General features: G+C 54.7%; 1 pseudogene; it reads right to left on the bottom strand.

Annotated features, from left to right (window-relative positions):
• LOC129478580 (uncharacterized) overlaps nucleotides 1-13,527 on the bottom strand; it is a 142,159-nt pseudogene that overhangs the window by 40,676 nt on the left and 87,956 nt on the right.

Raw genomic sequence — 13,527 nt, 5'->3', positions numbered from 1 at the left:
TACTGGGGGTGCCACCACAGCAGCAGCCCTTCAGGTTTGGGGTCTAGAAGTCTGAGTTACCAGGTGGGGCTGGTCTGACTGTCTGCTGGGAACAGGCTGTCCCCGGGCCCAGCTGTGGGCACAGGAGAGAGGCAGAGCCTGGTCGGGAGATCTCCCAGGGGAGGCTGGGACACCTGACGCAGCAGGCATTAGAGAGTCTGGAGGGAGAGGGGCCAGGCGGGATGGGAGCCGGGGTCTCTCAGCTCTACAGCTGGGCCACCTCGCAGGCAGGCCAGTGGAGAGGACCCCAGAACACTCCATATCTAATTGGGTGGGTGCAGCATACGGATTTTCTGTAAGAAGTGCTCTCTGAAGCATTTCAAAGGCATGTGTGGCCTCAGAAGGCTTATGAGTCAGTGGCCAACTGACATTTGGTACACTGAATTTAAATGCAGGCAAAAGGCAGCCGTCTTAAGGCTTGCGGGAAGGGTGTGGGCCAGCTTTCCTGGAACATCTGCCAAGGCACAAAGGAAGATGCTGCCAGGAAGGAGTGCAGTGATGTTTCCCAGGCCAGCCCTGCCTCCTGGACCCTGAGCACCTCCCCTTAGAGCTTCCCTCAGTCCGGAAATACCTGTGAGCCCTACTGTGTGTTGACACCAGGCTGGGTGCTGGGGCTACCCGGGAAGAGCAGCCTTGCCCAGGAGATGCTCGTGGTCCTGGCGTCCTCACCTGGCACCCATCAGGCTAGACACAGATGGGGCTCCAGGCCTTTGCACATGCTGTTCCCATAGCCAGCACCAGTCCTGGTCTAGATGAAGCAAAGCCCTAGCTCATGTCTTCAGAGAGGAGATGCAGTGTCCAGAAAGTGGTGGCCTCAGGACCATTTGAGATATTCTCAATTCAGTGTAAGGACTATGATGCACACTGTCGTTTGTACTGTCTTTACTTTTTGTGACAGAGAAATAATTCATTTTTATGAAGCTCACAGAAACACAATCTCTCATTTTATAATTGAATTATGTGGAACTCACTTTGCACAAGATGACAGGGCTGAATCTTCATGTGTTTTTCTGTGCGCTTGGATCTCTCTGCCTCTCCCGTGTGTTGTAAGTTCCATGGGGAAGGAGTCCAGTCTGGGCTGTGCAGGGCTGCATCCCCAGGAAGCTGCACAGTGCTTCCCACCAGGTGGGAGCTTAGCCTGAGAAAATAAATAAGACCCTCAAAAATCCAGGGACCAAGCCATGAATCTCCAAGCCTAACCAGGTGGCCACATCTCCTCCTCAGCTCAAACGGAGACCCAGGGGCCAGAAAACAGCCACTGTGATCATGGCCTTCTGAGAAGCCCAAAGGGACAGACTACGCCCTTGCTCTAAAACATGCATCTCTCCAGTCCTCCCTCAGCCCTGAGGGAACTGGCTTCACTCCTCAGCAGCGGAGGCTTTGCTCTCTGCATGCCCAGGAGGACTGGGGTGGGCTCAGCTTCTGAGGGCACAACCTCTTTACCATGATTTATGGAAAGAGCAACTCCCAGAAGGAAGCCTTAACCAAGGACCTGCCAGGAAACTTTCTAAAATATGTCATTGAAAGGCATAATGGACCCAGGCACAGTGGCTCACACCTATAATCCCAACACTTTGGGAGGCCAAGGTGGGAGGATCACTTGAGCCCAGAAGTATGAGACCAGCCTGGGCAACATGGCAAGACCCCATCTCCACAAAAAAAAAAAAAAAAACAACCTTAGTCAGGCGTGGTGGCACACACCTCTGATCCCAGCTGCTTCGTGGGCTGAGATGGGAGGATCACTTGAGCCCAGGAGGTGGAAGCTGTAGTGAGCTGTGATCACACCACTACACTCCTGTCTGGGTGACAGAGCAAGACCCCATCTCAGAAAAAAAGAAAAAGACAAGAAAAAACAATGAGGGTGAGGCAGAGCAAGATGGCTGAATAGAAGCCTCCAGCATTCGTCCCCCTGCAGGAAAACCAAATTAAACAACTGTCCACACAGAAAAGCACCTTAATAAGAACCAAAAATCCTAAGAACCTGGTACCAGCTAGGCCCAAGTAGGGTAGAACATCAGATGGGCTCCTGGGGTCCCCAATTCTAGACTTTGGGTCCTTGATGGCATTTCTAGACCTGCTCTGGGCCAGAAGGGAGCCTGCTGCCTGGAAGGGAGGGACTAGGTACAGGCAGCATTCACCACGAGCTGACTGAAGAAGCCTGGGCCTCAACTGAACATAACCACGCAATATTTACCACAGGCCTGGGGTGGCAGTGGTCATGGGGAGAGATCCCTGTACTTGAGGAACGGGGAGGGAAGAGTGGGAAGGATTCTCTATCTTGTGGCTTAGGTGCCAGCTCAGCCACAGTTGAATAGAGCATCAGGTAGATTCCTAAGGTTCCTAACTCCAGCCCTGGCTCTTGGATGGCATCTCTGGACCCCACCCTGGGGCCAGGAGGACTCACTGTCCTGAAGGAAAGGACACGAGCCTGGCTCAATATGCCACCTGCTAACTGTAGGGATTCTTGGGCCTTGAGTGAATATAGGTGGTAGCCAGGCAGTGGTCAATGCATGCCTTGGGTGAGACTCAGTTGCTGTCCAGGCTTTGGGTCTGACCCAGTGCAGTCCCAGTGGTGGTGGCTAAAGGGGTACTTGTGTCACCCCTCTCTCAGCTCCAGAGAGCTCAGCACAGAGACAGAGACTCTGTTTGTTTGGGGGAAAGTAAGGGAAGAGAACAAGAGTCTCTGCCTGGTAATCCAGGGAATTCTTCTGGATCTTACCCAAGACCACTAAGGCAGTACTTGTACTAGTGCAAGAGCTACAGCATTATTGGGCTTGGGGTGCCCTTTAAAGCAGATATGGCAGCAGTGACCAAAGACTTAGATCACGACATCCAATCCCTTTGAATATTTGGAAAGCCTGTCCAAGAAGGATGGGTACAAACAAGTACAGACTGTGAAGACCACAATAAATACCTAACTCTTTAATGCCCAGACACTGACAAACATCCACAAGCATCAACACCATCCAGGAAAACATGACCTCACCAAATGAACTAAATAAGACACCAGGAACCAATCCTGGAGAAATAGAGATATGTGATCTTTCAGACAGAGAATTCAAAATTGCTGTTTCAAGGAAGCTCAATGAAATCCAAGATAACACAGAGAAGGAATTCAGAATACTATCAGATAAATTCAACAAAGAGGATGAAATAACTTAAAAGAATCAAGAAGAAATTCTGGAGCTGAACAATGCAATTGACATACTGAAGAATGCATCAGAGTCTCTCAACAGCAGAATTGATCAAGTAGAAGAAAGAATTAGTGAGCTTGAAGACAGTCTATTTGAAAACACACATTGGAAACAAAATAAAAAAGAATAAAAAAGAATGAAGCAAACACAAAAGATCTAGAAAATAGCCTCAAAAGGACAAATCTAAGAGTTATTGGCCTCAAAGAAGAAGTAGAGAGAGAGACTGGGGCAGCAAGTTTACTCAAAAGGATAATAACAGAGAACTTTCCAAACCTAGAGAAAAATATCAATATTCAAGTACAAGAAGGTTATAGAACACTAAGCAGATTTAATTCAAATGAGACTACCTCAAGGTATTTAATAATCAAATTCCCAAAGGTCAAGGATAAAGAAAGAATCCTAAAGCAGCAAGAAAAAAGAAACAAATAACATACAATTGAGCTCCACACCTGGCAGCAGATTTCTCAGTGGAAACCTTACAGGCCAGGGGAGTGTGGCATGACATATTCAAAGTGCTGAAAGAGAAAACTGTTACCCTAGAATAGTATATCTGGTGAAAATATCCTTCAAACATGAAGGAGAAATAAAGACTTTCCCAGACAAAAAAAAAAGTTGAGGGATTTCATCAAGAGCAGACCTGTCCTACAAGAAACACTGAAGGTAGTTCTTCAATATGAAAAAGAGAATGTTAATGAACAATAAATCATCCAAAGGAAATAAACTGGTAATAGTAAGTACACAGAAAAACACAAAATATTATAACACTGTACTTGTGGTGTGTAAACTACTTGCATCTTAAGTAGAAAGACTAAAAAATAAACCTATCAAAAATAATAACTACAACTCCTTAAGACATAGGCAGTACAATAACATAAATATAAACAACAAAAAGTTAAAAAAAATCAGGGGGATGAAGTTAAAGTGTAGAATTTGTATTAGTTTTGTCTTTGCTTGTTTATTTATGCAATTAGTATTAAGTTGTCATCAGCTTAAAATAACATGTTATAAGATATTATTTGCAAACCTCATGGTAAACTCAAAAAAACATTACAACAGAAAAACAAAAAAATAAAAAGCATGAAATTAAAACACACCATTTGAGAAAATCACCTTCACTAAAAGGAAGATAGGAAATAAGGGAATAAAGACAAGAAGATCACCACAAATAAGAGACAACAAATGACAAAATAGCAGGAGTAAGTCCTTACTTATCAATAATAACATTGAGTGTAAATGAACTAAACTCTCCAATCAAGACATAGTGTGGCTGAACGAATAAAACAACAAGACCCAATGATCTGTTGCCTGCAAGAAACATGCTTCACTGATAAAGACACATACACTGAAAATAAAAAGATGAATGGAAAAAGATATTCCATGCAAATGGAAACTGAAAAAAGGGTAGGATTAGCTATACTTTTATCAGAAACAGATTTCAAGACAAAATCTATAAAAAGAGATAAAAAAGTCATTATATAATGATAAAGGGATCAATTCAGCAAAAGCGTATAACAACTGTAAATATATATGCACCCAACATTGGAGCACCCAGATATATAATGCAAATATTATCAGAGCTAAAGAGAGAGATAGACTTCAATACAATAATAGGCTCCAGCATCCCACTTTCAGTGTTGGACAGATCATCTAGACAGAAAATCAACAAAGAAGCATCAGATTTAATCTGCACTATATACCAAATGGACCCAATAGATATTTATAGAATATTTCATCTAATGGCTACAGAATGCACATTCTTCTCTTCAGAACCTGGATCATTCTCAAGGATAGACCATATATTAGGCCACAAAACAAGTCTTAAAATTAAAAAAAAATAATAATAGCCTTTCTTTCTTTCTTTCTTTCTTTCCCTCTCTGGCCCAGGCTACAATCTACTCGGCTTGCTGCCCGCGCCGCGGACTGCCTGGGACTGCCGGCGCCCACCACCGCTGCCTGCCTTTTCTCCTTTGGATGCAGGCACGCGTTCGCCATCTTGGCCACGCTGGTCGCCAGCTCCTGACGCCGAGTGCTCTGCCCGCCTCAGCCTCCCGAGGTACTGGGACTACAGACGGAGTCTCGCTCACCGAGTGCTCGGTGTTGCCCGGGCTGAAGGGCGGTGGCGTGGTCTGGCCTCGCGGCAGCCTCTACCCCCCGGCCGCCTGCCTTGGCCTGCCAGGGTGCTGGGATTGCAGCCCCTGCCCGGCCGCCGCCCCATCTGGAAGGTGGGGAGCGCCTCTGCCCGGCCGCCCCGTCTGGGAGGTGAGGAGGACCTCTGCCCGGCCGCCCCGTCTGGGAGGTGAGGAGCGCCTCTGCCCGGCCGCCCCGTCTGGGAAGTGAGGAGCGCCTCTGCCCGGCCACCCACCGTCTGGGAAGTGAGGAGCGCCTCTGCCCGGCCACCCACCGTCGGGGAAGTGAGGAGCGCCTCTGCCCGGCCACCCACCGTCTGGGAAGTGAGGAGCGCCTCTGCCCGGCCACCCACCGTCTGGGAAGTGAGGAGCGCCTCTGCCCGGCCACCCACCGTCTGGGAAGTGAGGAGCGCCTCTGCCCGGCCACCCACCGTCTGGGAAGTGAGGAGCGCCTCTGCCCGGCCACCCACCGTCTGGGAAGTGAGGAGCGCCTCTGCCCGGCCACCCACCGTCTGGGAAGTGAGGAGCCCCTCTGCCCGGCCACCCACCGTCTGGGAAGTGAGGAGCGCCTCTGCCCGGCCACCCACCGTCTGGGAAGTGAGGAGCGCCTCTGCCCGGCCACCCACCGTCTGGGAAGTGAGGAGCGCCTCTGCCCGGCCACCCACCGTCTGGGAAGTGAGGAGCGCCTCTGCCCGGCCACCCACCGTCTGGGAAGTGAGGAGCGCCTCTGCCCGGCCGCCCCGTCTGGGAAGTGAGGAGCGCCTCTGCCCGGCCACCCACCGTCTGGGAAGTGAGGAGCGCCTCTGCCCGGCCACCCATCGTCTGGGAAGTGAGGAGCGCCTCTGCCCGGCCGCCCCGTCCGGGAAGAAGTGAGGAGCGCCTCTGCCCGGCCGCCCCGCCCGGGAAGAAGTGAGGAGCGCCTCTGCCCGGCCGCCCCGCCCGGGAAGAAGTGAGGAGCGCCCCTGCCCGGCCGCCCCGTCCGGGAAGAAGTGAGGAGCGCCTCTGCCCGGCCGCCCCGTCCGGGAAGAAGTGAGGAGCGCCTCTGCCCGGCCACCCATCGTCTGGGAAGTGATGAGCGCCTCTGCCCGGCCACCCACCGTCTGGGAAGTGAGGAGCGCCTCTGCCCGGCCACCCACCGTCTGGGAAGTGAGGAGCGCCTCTGCCCGGCCACCCACCGTCTGGGAAGTGAGGAGCGCCTCTGCCCGGCCACCCACCGTCTGGGAAGTGAGGAGCCCCTCTGCCCGGCCACCCACCGTCTGGGAAGTGAGGAGCCCCTCTGCCCGGCCACCCACCGTCTGGGAAGTGAGGAGCCCCTCTGCCCGGCCACCCACCGTCTGGGAAGTGAGGAGCGCCTCTGCCCGGCCACCCACCGTCTGGGAAGTGAGGAGCGCCTCTGCCCGGCCACCCACCGTCTGGGAAGTGAGGAGCGCCTCTGCCCGGCCACCCATCGTCTGGGAAGTGAGGAGCGCCTCCGCCCGGCCGCCCCGTCCGGGAAGAAGTGAGGAGCGCCTCTGCCCGGCCGCCCCGCCCGGGAAGAAGTGAGGAGCGCCTCTGCCCGGCCGCCCCGCCCGGGAAGAAGTGAGGAGCGCCTCTGCCCGGCCGCCCCATCCGGGAAGAAGTGAGGAGCGCCTCTGCCCGGCCGCCCCGTCCGGGAAGAAGTGAGGAGCGCCTCTGCCCGGCCGCCCCCGTCCGGGAAGAAGTGAGGAGCGCCTCTGCCCGGCCGCCCTGTCTGGGAAGTGAGGAGCGCCTCTGCCCGGCCGCCCCGTCCGGGAAGAAATGAGGAGCGCCTCTGCCCGGGCGCCCCATCCAGGAAGAAGTGAGGAGCGCCTCTGCCCGGCCACCCCATCCGGGAAGAAGTGAGGAGCGCCTCTGCCCAGTCACCCATCGTCTGGGAAGTGAGGAGCGCCTCTGCCCGGCCGCCCCGTCTGGGAAGTGAGGAGTGCCCCTACCCGGCCGCCCCGTCTGGGAAGTGAGCAGCGCCTCTGCCCGGCCGCCCCGTCCGGGAAGAAGTGAGGAGCGCCTCTGCCCGGGCGCCCCGTCCGGGAAGAAGTGAGGAGCGCCTCTGCCCGGCCGCCCCATCCGGGAAGAAGTGAGGAGCGCCTCTGCCCGGCCGCCCCGTCTGGGAAGTGAGGAGCGCCTCTGCCCGGCCGCCCCGTCCGGGAAGAAATGAGGAGCGCCTCTGCCCGGGCGCCCCATCCGGGAAGAAGTGAGGAGCGCCTCTGCACAGCCACCCATCGTCTGGGAAGTGAGGAGCGCCTCTGCCCGGCCACCCACCGTCTGGGAAGTGAGGAGCGCCTCTGCCCGGCCGCCCCGTCCGGGAAGAAGTGAGGAGCGCCTCTGCCCGGCCGCCCCGTCCGGGAAGAAGTGAGGAGCCCCTCTGCCCGGCCGCCCCGTCTGGGAGGTGAGGAGCACCTCTGCCCGGCCACCCATCGTCTGGGAGGTGAGGAGCGCCTCTGCCAGGCCACCCATCGTCTGGGAGGTGAGGAGCGCCTCTGCCCAGCCACCCATCATCTGGAAAGTGAGGAGCGCCTCTGCCCGGCTGCCCCATCTGGGAAGTGAGGAGTGCCTCTGCCCGGACACCCATCGTCTGGGAGATGAGGAGCGCCTCTGCCCGGCCGCCCATCGTCTGGGAAGTGAGGAGCGCCTCTGCCCGGCCACCCATCGTCTGGGAAGTGAGGAGCGCCTCTGCCCGGCCACCCACCGTCTGGGAAGTGAGGAGCGCCTCTGCCCGGCCGCCCCGTCCGGGAAGAAGTGAGGAGCGCCTCTGCCCGGCCGCCCCGTCCGGGAAGAAGTGAGGAGCGCCTCTGCCCGGCCGCCCCGTCTGGGAGGTGAGGAGCGCCTCTGCCCGGCCACCCATCGTCTGGGAGGTGAGGAGCGCCTCTGCCAGGCCACCCATCGTCTGGGAGGTGAGGAGCGCCTCTGCCCGGCCACCCATCATCTGGAAAGTGAGGAGCGCCTCTGCCCGGCTGCCCCATCTGGGAAGTGAGGAGTGCCTCTGCCCGGACACCCATCGTCTGGGAGATGAGGAGCGCCTCTGCCCGGCCGCCCATCGTCTGGGAAGTGAGGAGCGCCTCTGCCCGGCCACCCATCGTCTGGGAAGTGAGGAGCGCCTCTGCCCGGCCACCTATCGTCTGGGAAGAAGTGAGGAGCGTCTCTGCCTGGCCGCCCCGTCTGGGAAGTGAGGAGCCCCTCTGCCCGGCTGCCCCGTGTCTGGGTAGAAGTGAGGAGCTCCTCTGCCTGGCCGCTCCGTCTGGGAGGTCTACCACGGAGGCCAGAAGCAATGTGGGGGCTGGACGTGGTGGCTCACGCCTGTGGTCCCGGCACTCTAGGGGGCGAGGCGGGTTGATCACTTCGGACTAGGAGTTCGAGACCAGTCTGGCCAACTTGGCGAAACATGAAGAATACAACAGACAAACCAACCAACCAACTCAATGACAACAAAACAGGTCTACCCTGGAGTCATACTCTAATTTTTTCTATTTTCCTCCCTTTCTGATCCTTTATCCCACTTTCTTTTTCTTCCTCTTCCTTCTCCCTCTTCTTTGTCAAATAGAGGATTGAGTTATTATCACTGATCCATATAAAGTCCCTCTCTCATTTATTTTAACTCCCACCCCCATTTCTATTCCCCGACTTCCCATGTGCAACCTTCCTAATATGTTTGATACGCATCTTTTTGTTTGTATGTATTTTTAGAAAATGTTTATTGTTTTTGTATGCAAAAAAAATTAATAAAAAAAAAATAATAATAATAATAATAATAATATCAAGTATCTTCTCTGACCATGATGGAATAAAACTAGAAACCAAAAAAAGAGAAATTTAGAAAACTATACCAACACATGGAAATTAAACAGTACGTTCCTGAATGACCAGTGGGTTAATGAAGAAATTAAGAAGAAAATTCAAAAATTTCTTGAAACAAATGGAAATGGAAACACAGAATACCAAAACCTATGGGGTACAGCAAAAGCAGTACTAAGAAGAAAGTTTATAGCAATAATCACCTACATAAAACAAGTAGAAACATTTCAAATAAACAACCTAACAATGCATCTTAAAGAAATAGAAAAGCAAGAGTAAACCAAACCCAAAAGTAGTAGAAAAAAAGAAATAATAAAGATCAGAGCAAAAATAAATGAAATTGAAATGAAAAAAATACAAAACATCAAAGAAACAGAAGCTGGTTTTTGAAATGATAAAAAAGTGACAAATCTTTAGCCTAAGGAAAAAAGAGAGAAGATTCAAATAAATAAAAATCAGAGCTGAAAAAGGAGACATTACAACTTATACCACAGAAATTCAGAGGATTTAAATTAGAGACTACTAATAAATAAGAAAGCCTACCAATAAATTGCCAATAAAATGGAAAACCTAGAATAAATGGATAAATTCTTAGATACATACAACCTACCAAGATTGAGCCATGAAGAAATCCAAAACTTGAACAGGACAATAGCAAGTAATGAGATCAAAGCCATAATAAACAGTTTCCCATCAAAGAAAAGCCCAGGACCCAACGTTTTCAATGCTGAATTTTACCAAACATTTAAAAAACTAAAGAACTATTAACAATACTACTCTAATTATTCCAAAAACTAAGAGGAGGAGGGAATGCTTCCAACTCATTCTACAAGGCTGATATTATCCTGATACCAAAACCAGACAAAGACACATCAAAAAAAGAAAACTACAGGCCGATATCCCTGATAAACATTGATGCAAAAAATCTTCAACAAAATACTAGCAAACCAAATTCAACAACATATTTTTTAAAATCATTCATCATGACCAAGTGGGATTTATCCCAGAGATGCAAGGATGGTTCAACACACACAACTCCATCAATGGGATACATCATCATTTCAACAGAATAGAAGACAAAAACCATAAGATCGGTTCAATTGATGGTGAGAAAGCATTTGATAAAATTCAACAACCCTTCATGATAAAAACCCTCAAAAAATTGGGTATAGAAGGAACATACCTCAACACAATAAAAGTCATATACAACAGACCTACAGCTAGTATCATACTGAATGGGAGAAAACTGAAAGCCTTTCCTCTAAGACCTGGAAGAAGACAAGGATGCCCACTGTCATCACTGTTATTCATCATAGTACTGGAAGTCCTAGTTAGGGCAATCAGACAAGAGAAAGAAATAAAGAGCATCCAAATTGGAAAGGAAGAAGTCAAATTATCTTGTTTGCAGACAATATGATCTTATATTTGGAAAAACCTAAAGACTTTACAAAAAAAACTATTAGAACTGATAAACGCAGTAAAGTTGCAGGACACAAAATCAACATACAAAAAGCAGTAGAATTTCTATGTGGCAACAGTGGATAATCTGAAAATGAAATCAAGAAAGTAATCCTGTTTACTACAGCTACAAATAAAATATCTAGGAATAAACATAACCAAATAAGTGAAAGATCTGTACAATGAAAACCATAAAACACTAATGTAAGAAACTGAAGAGGACCAAAAAAAAAAAAAGTAAAGATATTCCATGTTCATGAGTCGAAAGAGTCAAGATTTTTTAAATGTTCACACTAGCCAAGGCAATCTACAGATTCAGTGTGATCTCTATCAAAATACAAATGACATTCTTTCTTCCTTCCTTCCTTCCTTCCTTCCTTCCTTTCTTTCTTCTTTTCCCTCTCTGGCCCAGGCTGCAATCTACTCGGCTTGCTGCTGCCCGCGACGCGAACTGCCTGGGACTGCCGGCGCGCGCCACCGCTGCCTGCCTTTTCTCCTTTTGCTGCAGGCACGCGTTCACCATCTTGGCCACGCTGGTCGCCAGCTCCTCACACCGAGTGCTCTGCCCGCCTCAGCCTCCCGAGGTACTGGGACTACAGACGGAGTCTCGCTCACCCAGTGCTCGGTGTTGCCCAGGCTGGAGTGCGGTGGCGTGGTCTGGCCTCGCGGCAGCCTCCGCCCCCCAGCCGCCTGCCTTGGCCTACCAGGGTGCTGGGATTGCAGCCCCTGCCCGGCCACCGCCCCATCTGGGAGGTGGGGAGCGCCTCTGCCCGGCCGCCCCGTCTGGGAAGTGAGGAGCGCCTCTGCCCGGCCACCCCGTCTGGGAAGTGAGGAGCGCCTCTGCCCGGCCACCCCGTCTGGGAAGTGAGGAGCGCCTCTGCCCGGCCGCCCACCGTCTGGGAAGTGAGGAGCGCCTCTGCCCGGCCGCCCACCGTCTGGGAAGTGACGAGCGCCTCTGCCCGGCCGCCCCGTCTGGGAGGTGAGGAGCGCCTCTGCCCGGCCACCCATCGTCTGGGAGGTGATGAGCGCCTCTGCCCGGCCGCCCCGTCTGGGAGGTGAGGAGCGCCTCTGCCCGGCTGCCCCGTCTGGGAGGTGAGGAGGGCCTCTGCCCGGCCACCCATCATCTGGGAAGTGAGGAGAGCCTCTGCCCGGCCTCCCATCGTCTGGGAGGTGAGGAGCACCTCTGCCCGGCCTCCCATCGTCTGGGAGGTGAGGAGCGCCTCTGCCCGGCCGCCCCGTCCGGGAAGAAGTGAGGAGCGCCTCTGCCCGGCCGCCCCGTCCGGGAAGAAGTGAGGAGCACCTCTGCCCGGCCGCCCCGTCTGGGAAGTGAGGAGCGCCTCTGCCCGGCCACCCACCGTCTGGGAAGTGAGGAGCGCCTCTGCCCGGCCACCCACCGTCTGGGAAGTGAGGAGCACCTCTGCCCGGCCACCCACCATCTGGGAAGTGAGGAGCGCCTCTGCCCGGCCACCCACCGTCTGGGAAGTGAGGAGCGCCTCTGCCCGGCCACCCCGTCTGGGAGGTGAGGAGCGCCTCTGCCCGGCCTCCCATCGTCTGGGAGGTGAGGAGCGCCTCTGCCCGGCCTCCCATCGTCTGGGAGGTGAGGAGTGCCTCTGCCCGGCCGCCCCGTCTGGGAAGAAGTGAGGAGCGCCTCTGCCCGGCCGCCCCGTCCGGGAAGAAGTGAGGAGCGCCTCTGCCCGGCTGCCCCGTCTGGGAAGTGAGGAGCGCCTCTGCCCGGCCGCCCCGTCCGGGAAGAAATGAGGAGCACCTCTGCCCGGGCGCCCCGTCCGGGAAGAAGTGAGGAGCGCCTCTGCCCGGCCGCCCCATCCGGGAAGAAGTGAGGAGCGCCTCTGCCCGGCCGCCCCATCTGGGAGGTGAGGAGTGCCTCTGCCCGGCCGCCCCGTCTGGGAAGAAGTGAGGAGCGCCTCTGCCCGGCCGCCCCGTCCGGGAAGAAGTGAGGAGCGCCTCTGCCCGGCTGCCCCGTCTGGGAAGTGAGGAGCGCCTCTGCCCGGCCGCCCCGTCCGGGAAGAAATGAGGAGCACCTCTGCCCGGGCGCCCCGTCCGGGAAGAAGTGAGGAGCGCCTCTGCCCGGCCGCCCCATCCGGGAAGAAGTGAGGAGCGCCTCTGCCCGGCCGCCCCATCTGGGAGGTGAGGAGCGCCTCTGCCCGGCCACCCATCGTCTGGGAAGTGAGGAGCGCCTCTGCCCGGCCACCCACCGTCTGGGAAGTGAGGAGCGCCTCTGCCCGGCCGCCCCGTCTGGGAAGTGAGGAGCGCCTCTGCCCGGCCGCCCCGTCTGGGAAGTGAGGAGTGCCTCTGCCCGGCCACCCATCGTCTGGGAAGTGAGCAGCGCCTCTGCCCGGCCACCCATCGTCTGGGAGGTGAGGAGCGCCTCTGCCCGGCCGCCCCGTCCGGGAAGAAGTGAGGAGCGCCTCTGCCCGGCCGCCCCGTCCGGGAAGAAGTGAGGAGCGCCTCTGCCCGGGCGCCCCGTCCGGGAAGAAGTGAGGAGCGCCTCTGCCCGGCCGCCCCGTCCGGGAAGAAGTGAGGAGCGCCTCTGCCCGGCCGCCCCGTCCGGGAAGAAGTAAGGAGCGCCTCTGCCCGGCCGCCCCGTCTGGGAAGTAAGGAGCGTCTCTGCCCGGCCGCCCTGTCCGGGAAGAAGTGAGGAGCGCCTCTGCCCAGCCGCCCTGTCCGGGAAGAAGTGAGGAGCGCCTCTGCCCGGCCGCCCCATCTGGGAAGTGAGGAGCGTCTCTGCCCGGCCGCCCCGTCCGGGAAGAAGTGAGGAGCCTCTCTGCCTGGCCGCCCCGTCTGGGAAGAAGTGAGGAGCGCCTCTGCCCGGCCGCCCCGTCCGGGAAGAAGTGAGGAGCGCCTCTGCCCGGCCACCCATCATCTGGGAGGTGAGGAGCGCCTCTGCC

The sequence above is a fragment of the Symphalangus syndactylus genome, chromosome 3, assembly GCF_028878055.3.
Source record: "Symphalangus syndactylus isolate Jambi chromosome 3, NHGRI_mSymSyn1-v2.1_pri, whole genome shotgun sequence".
Lineage (NCBI taxonomy): Eukaryota > Metazoa > Chordata > Mammalia > Primates > Hylobatidae > Symphalangus > Symphalangus syndactylus.
Note: the sequence above shows the minus strand (reverse complement) of the source record. Positions and strands in the feature narration are given on the sequence as shown.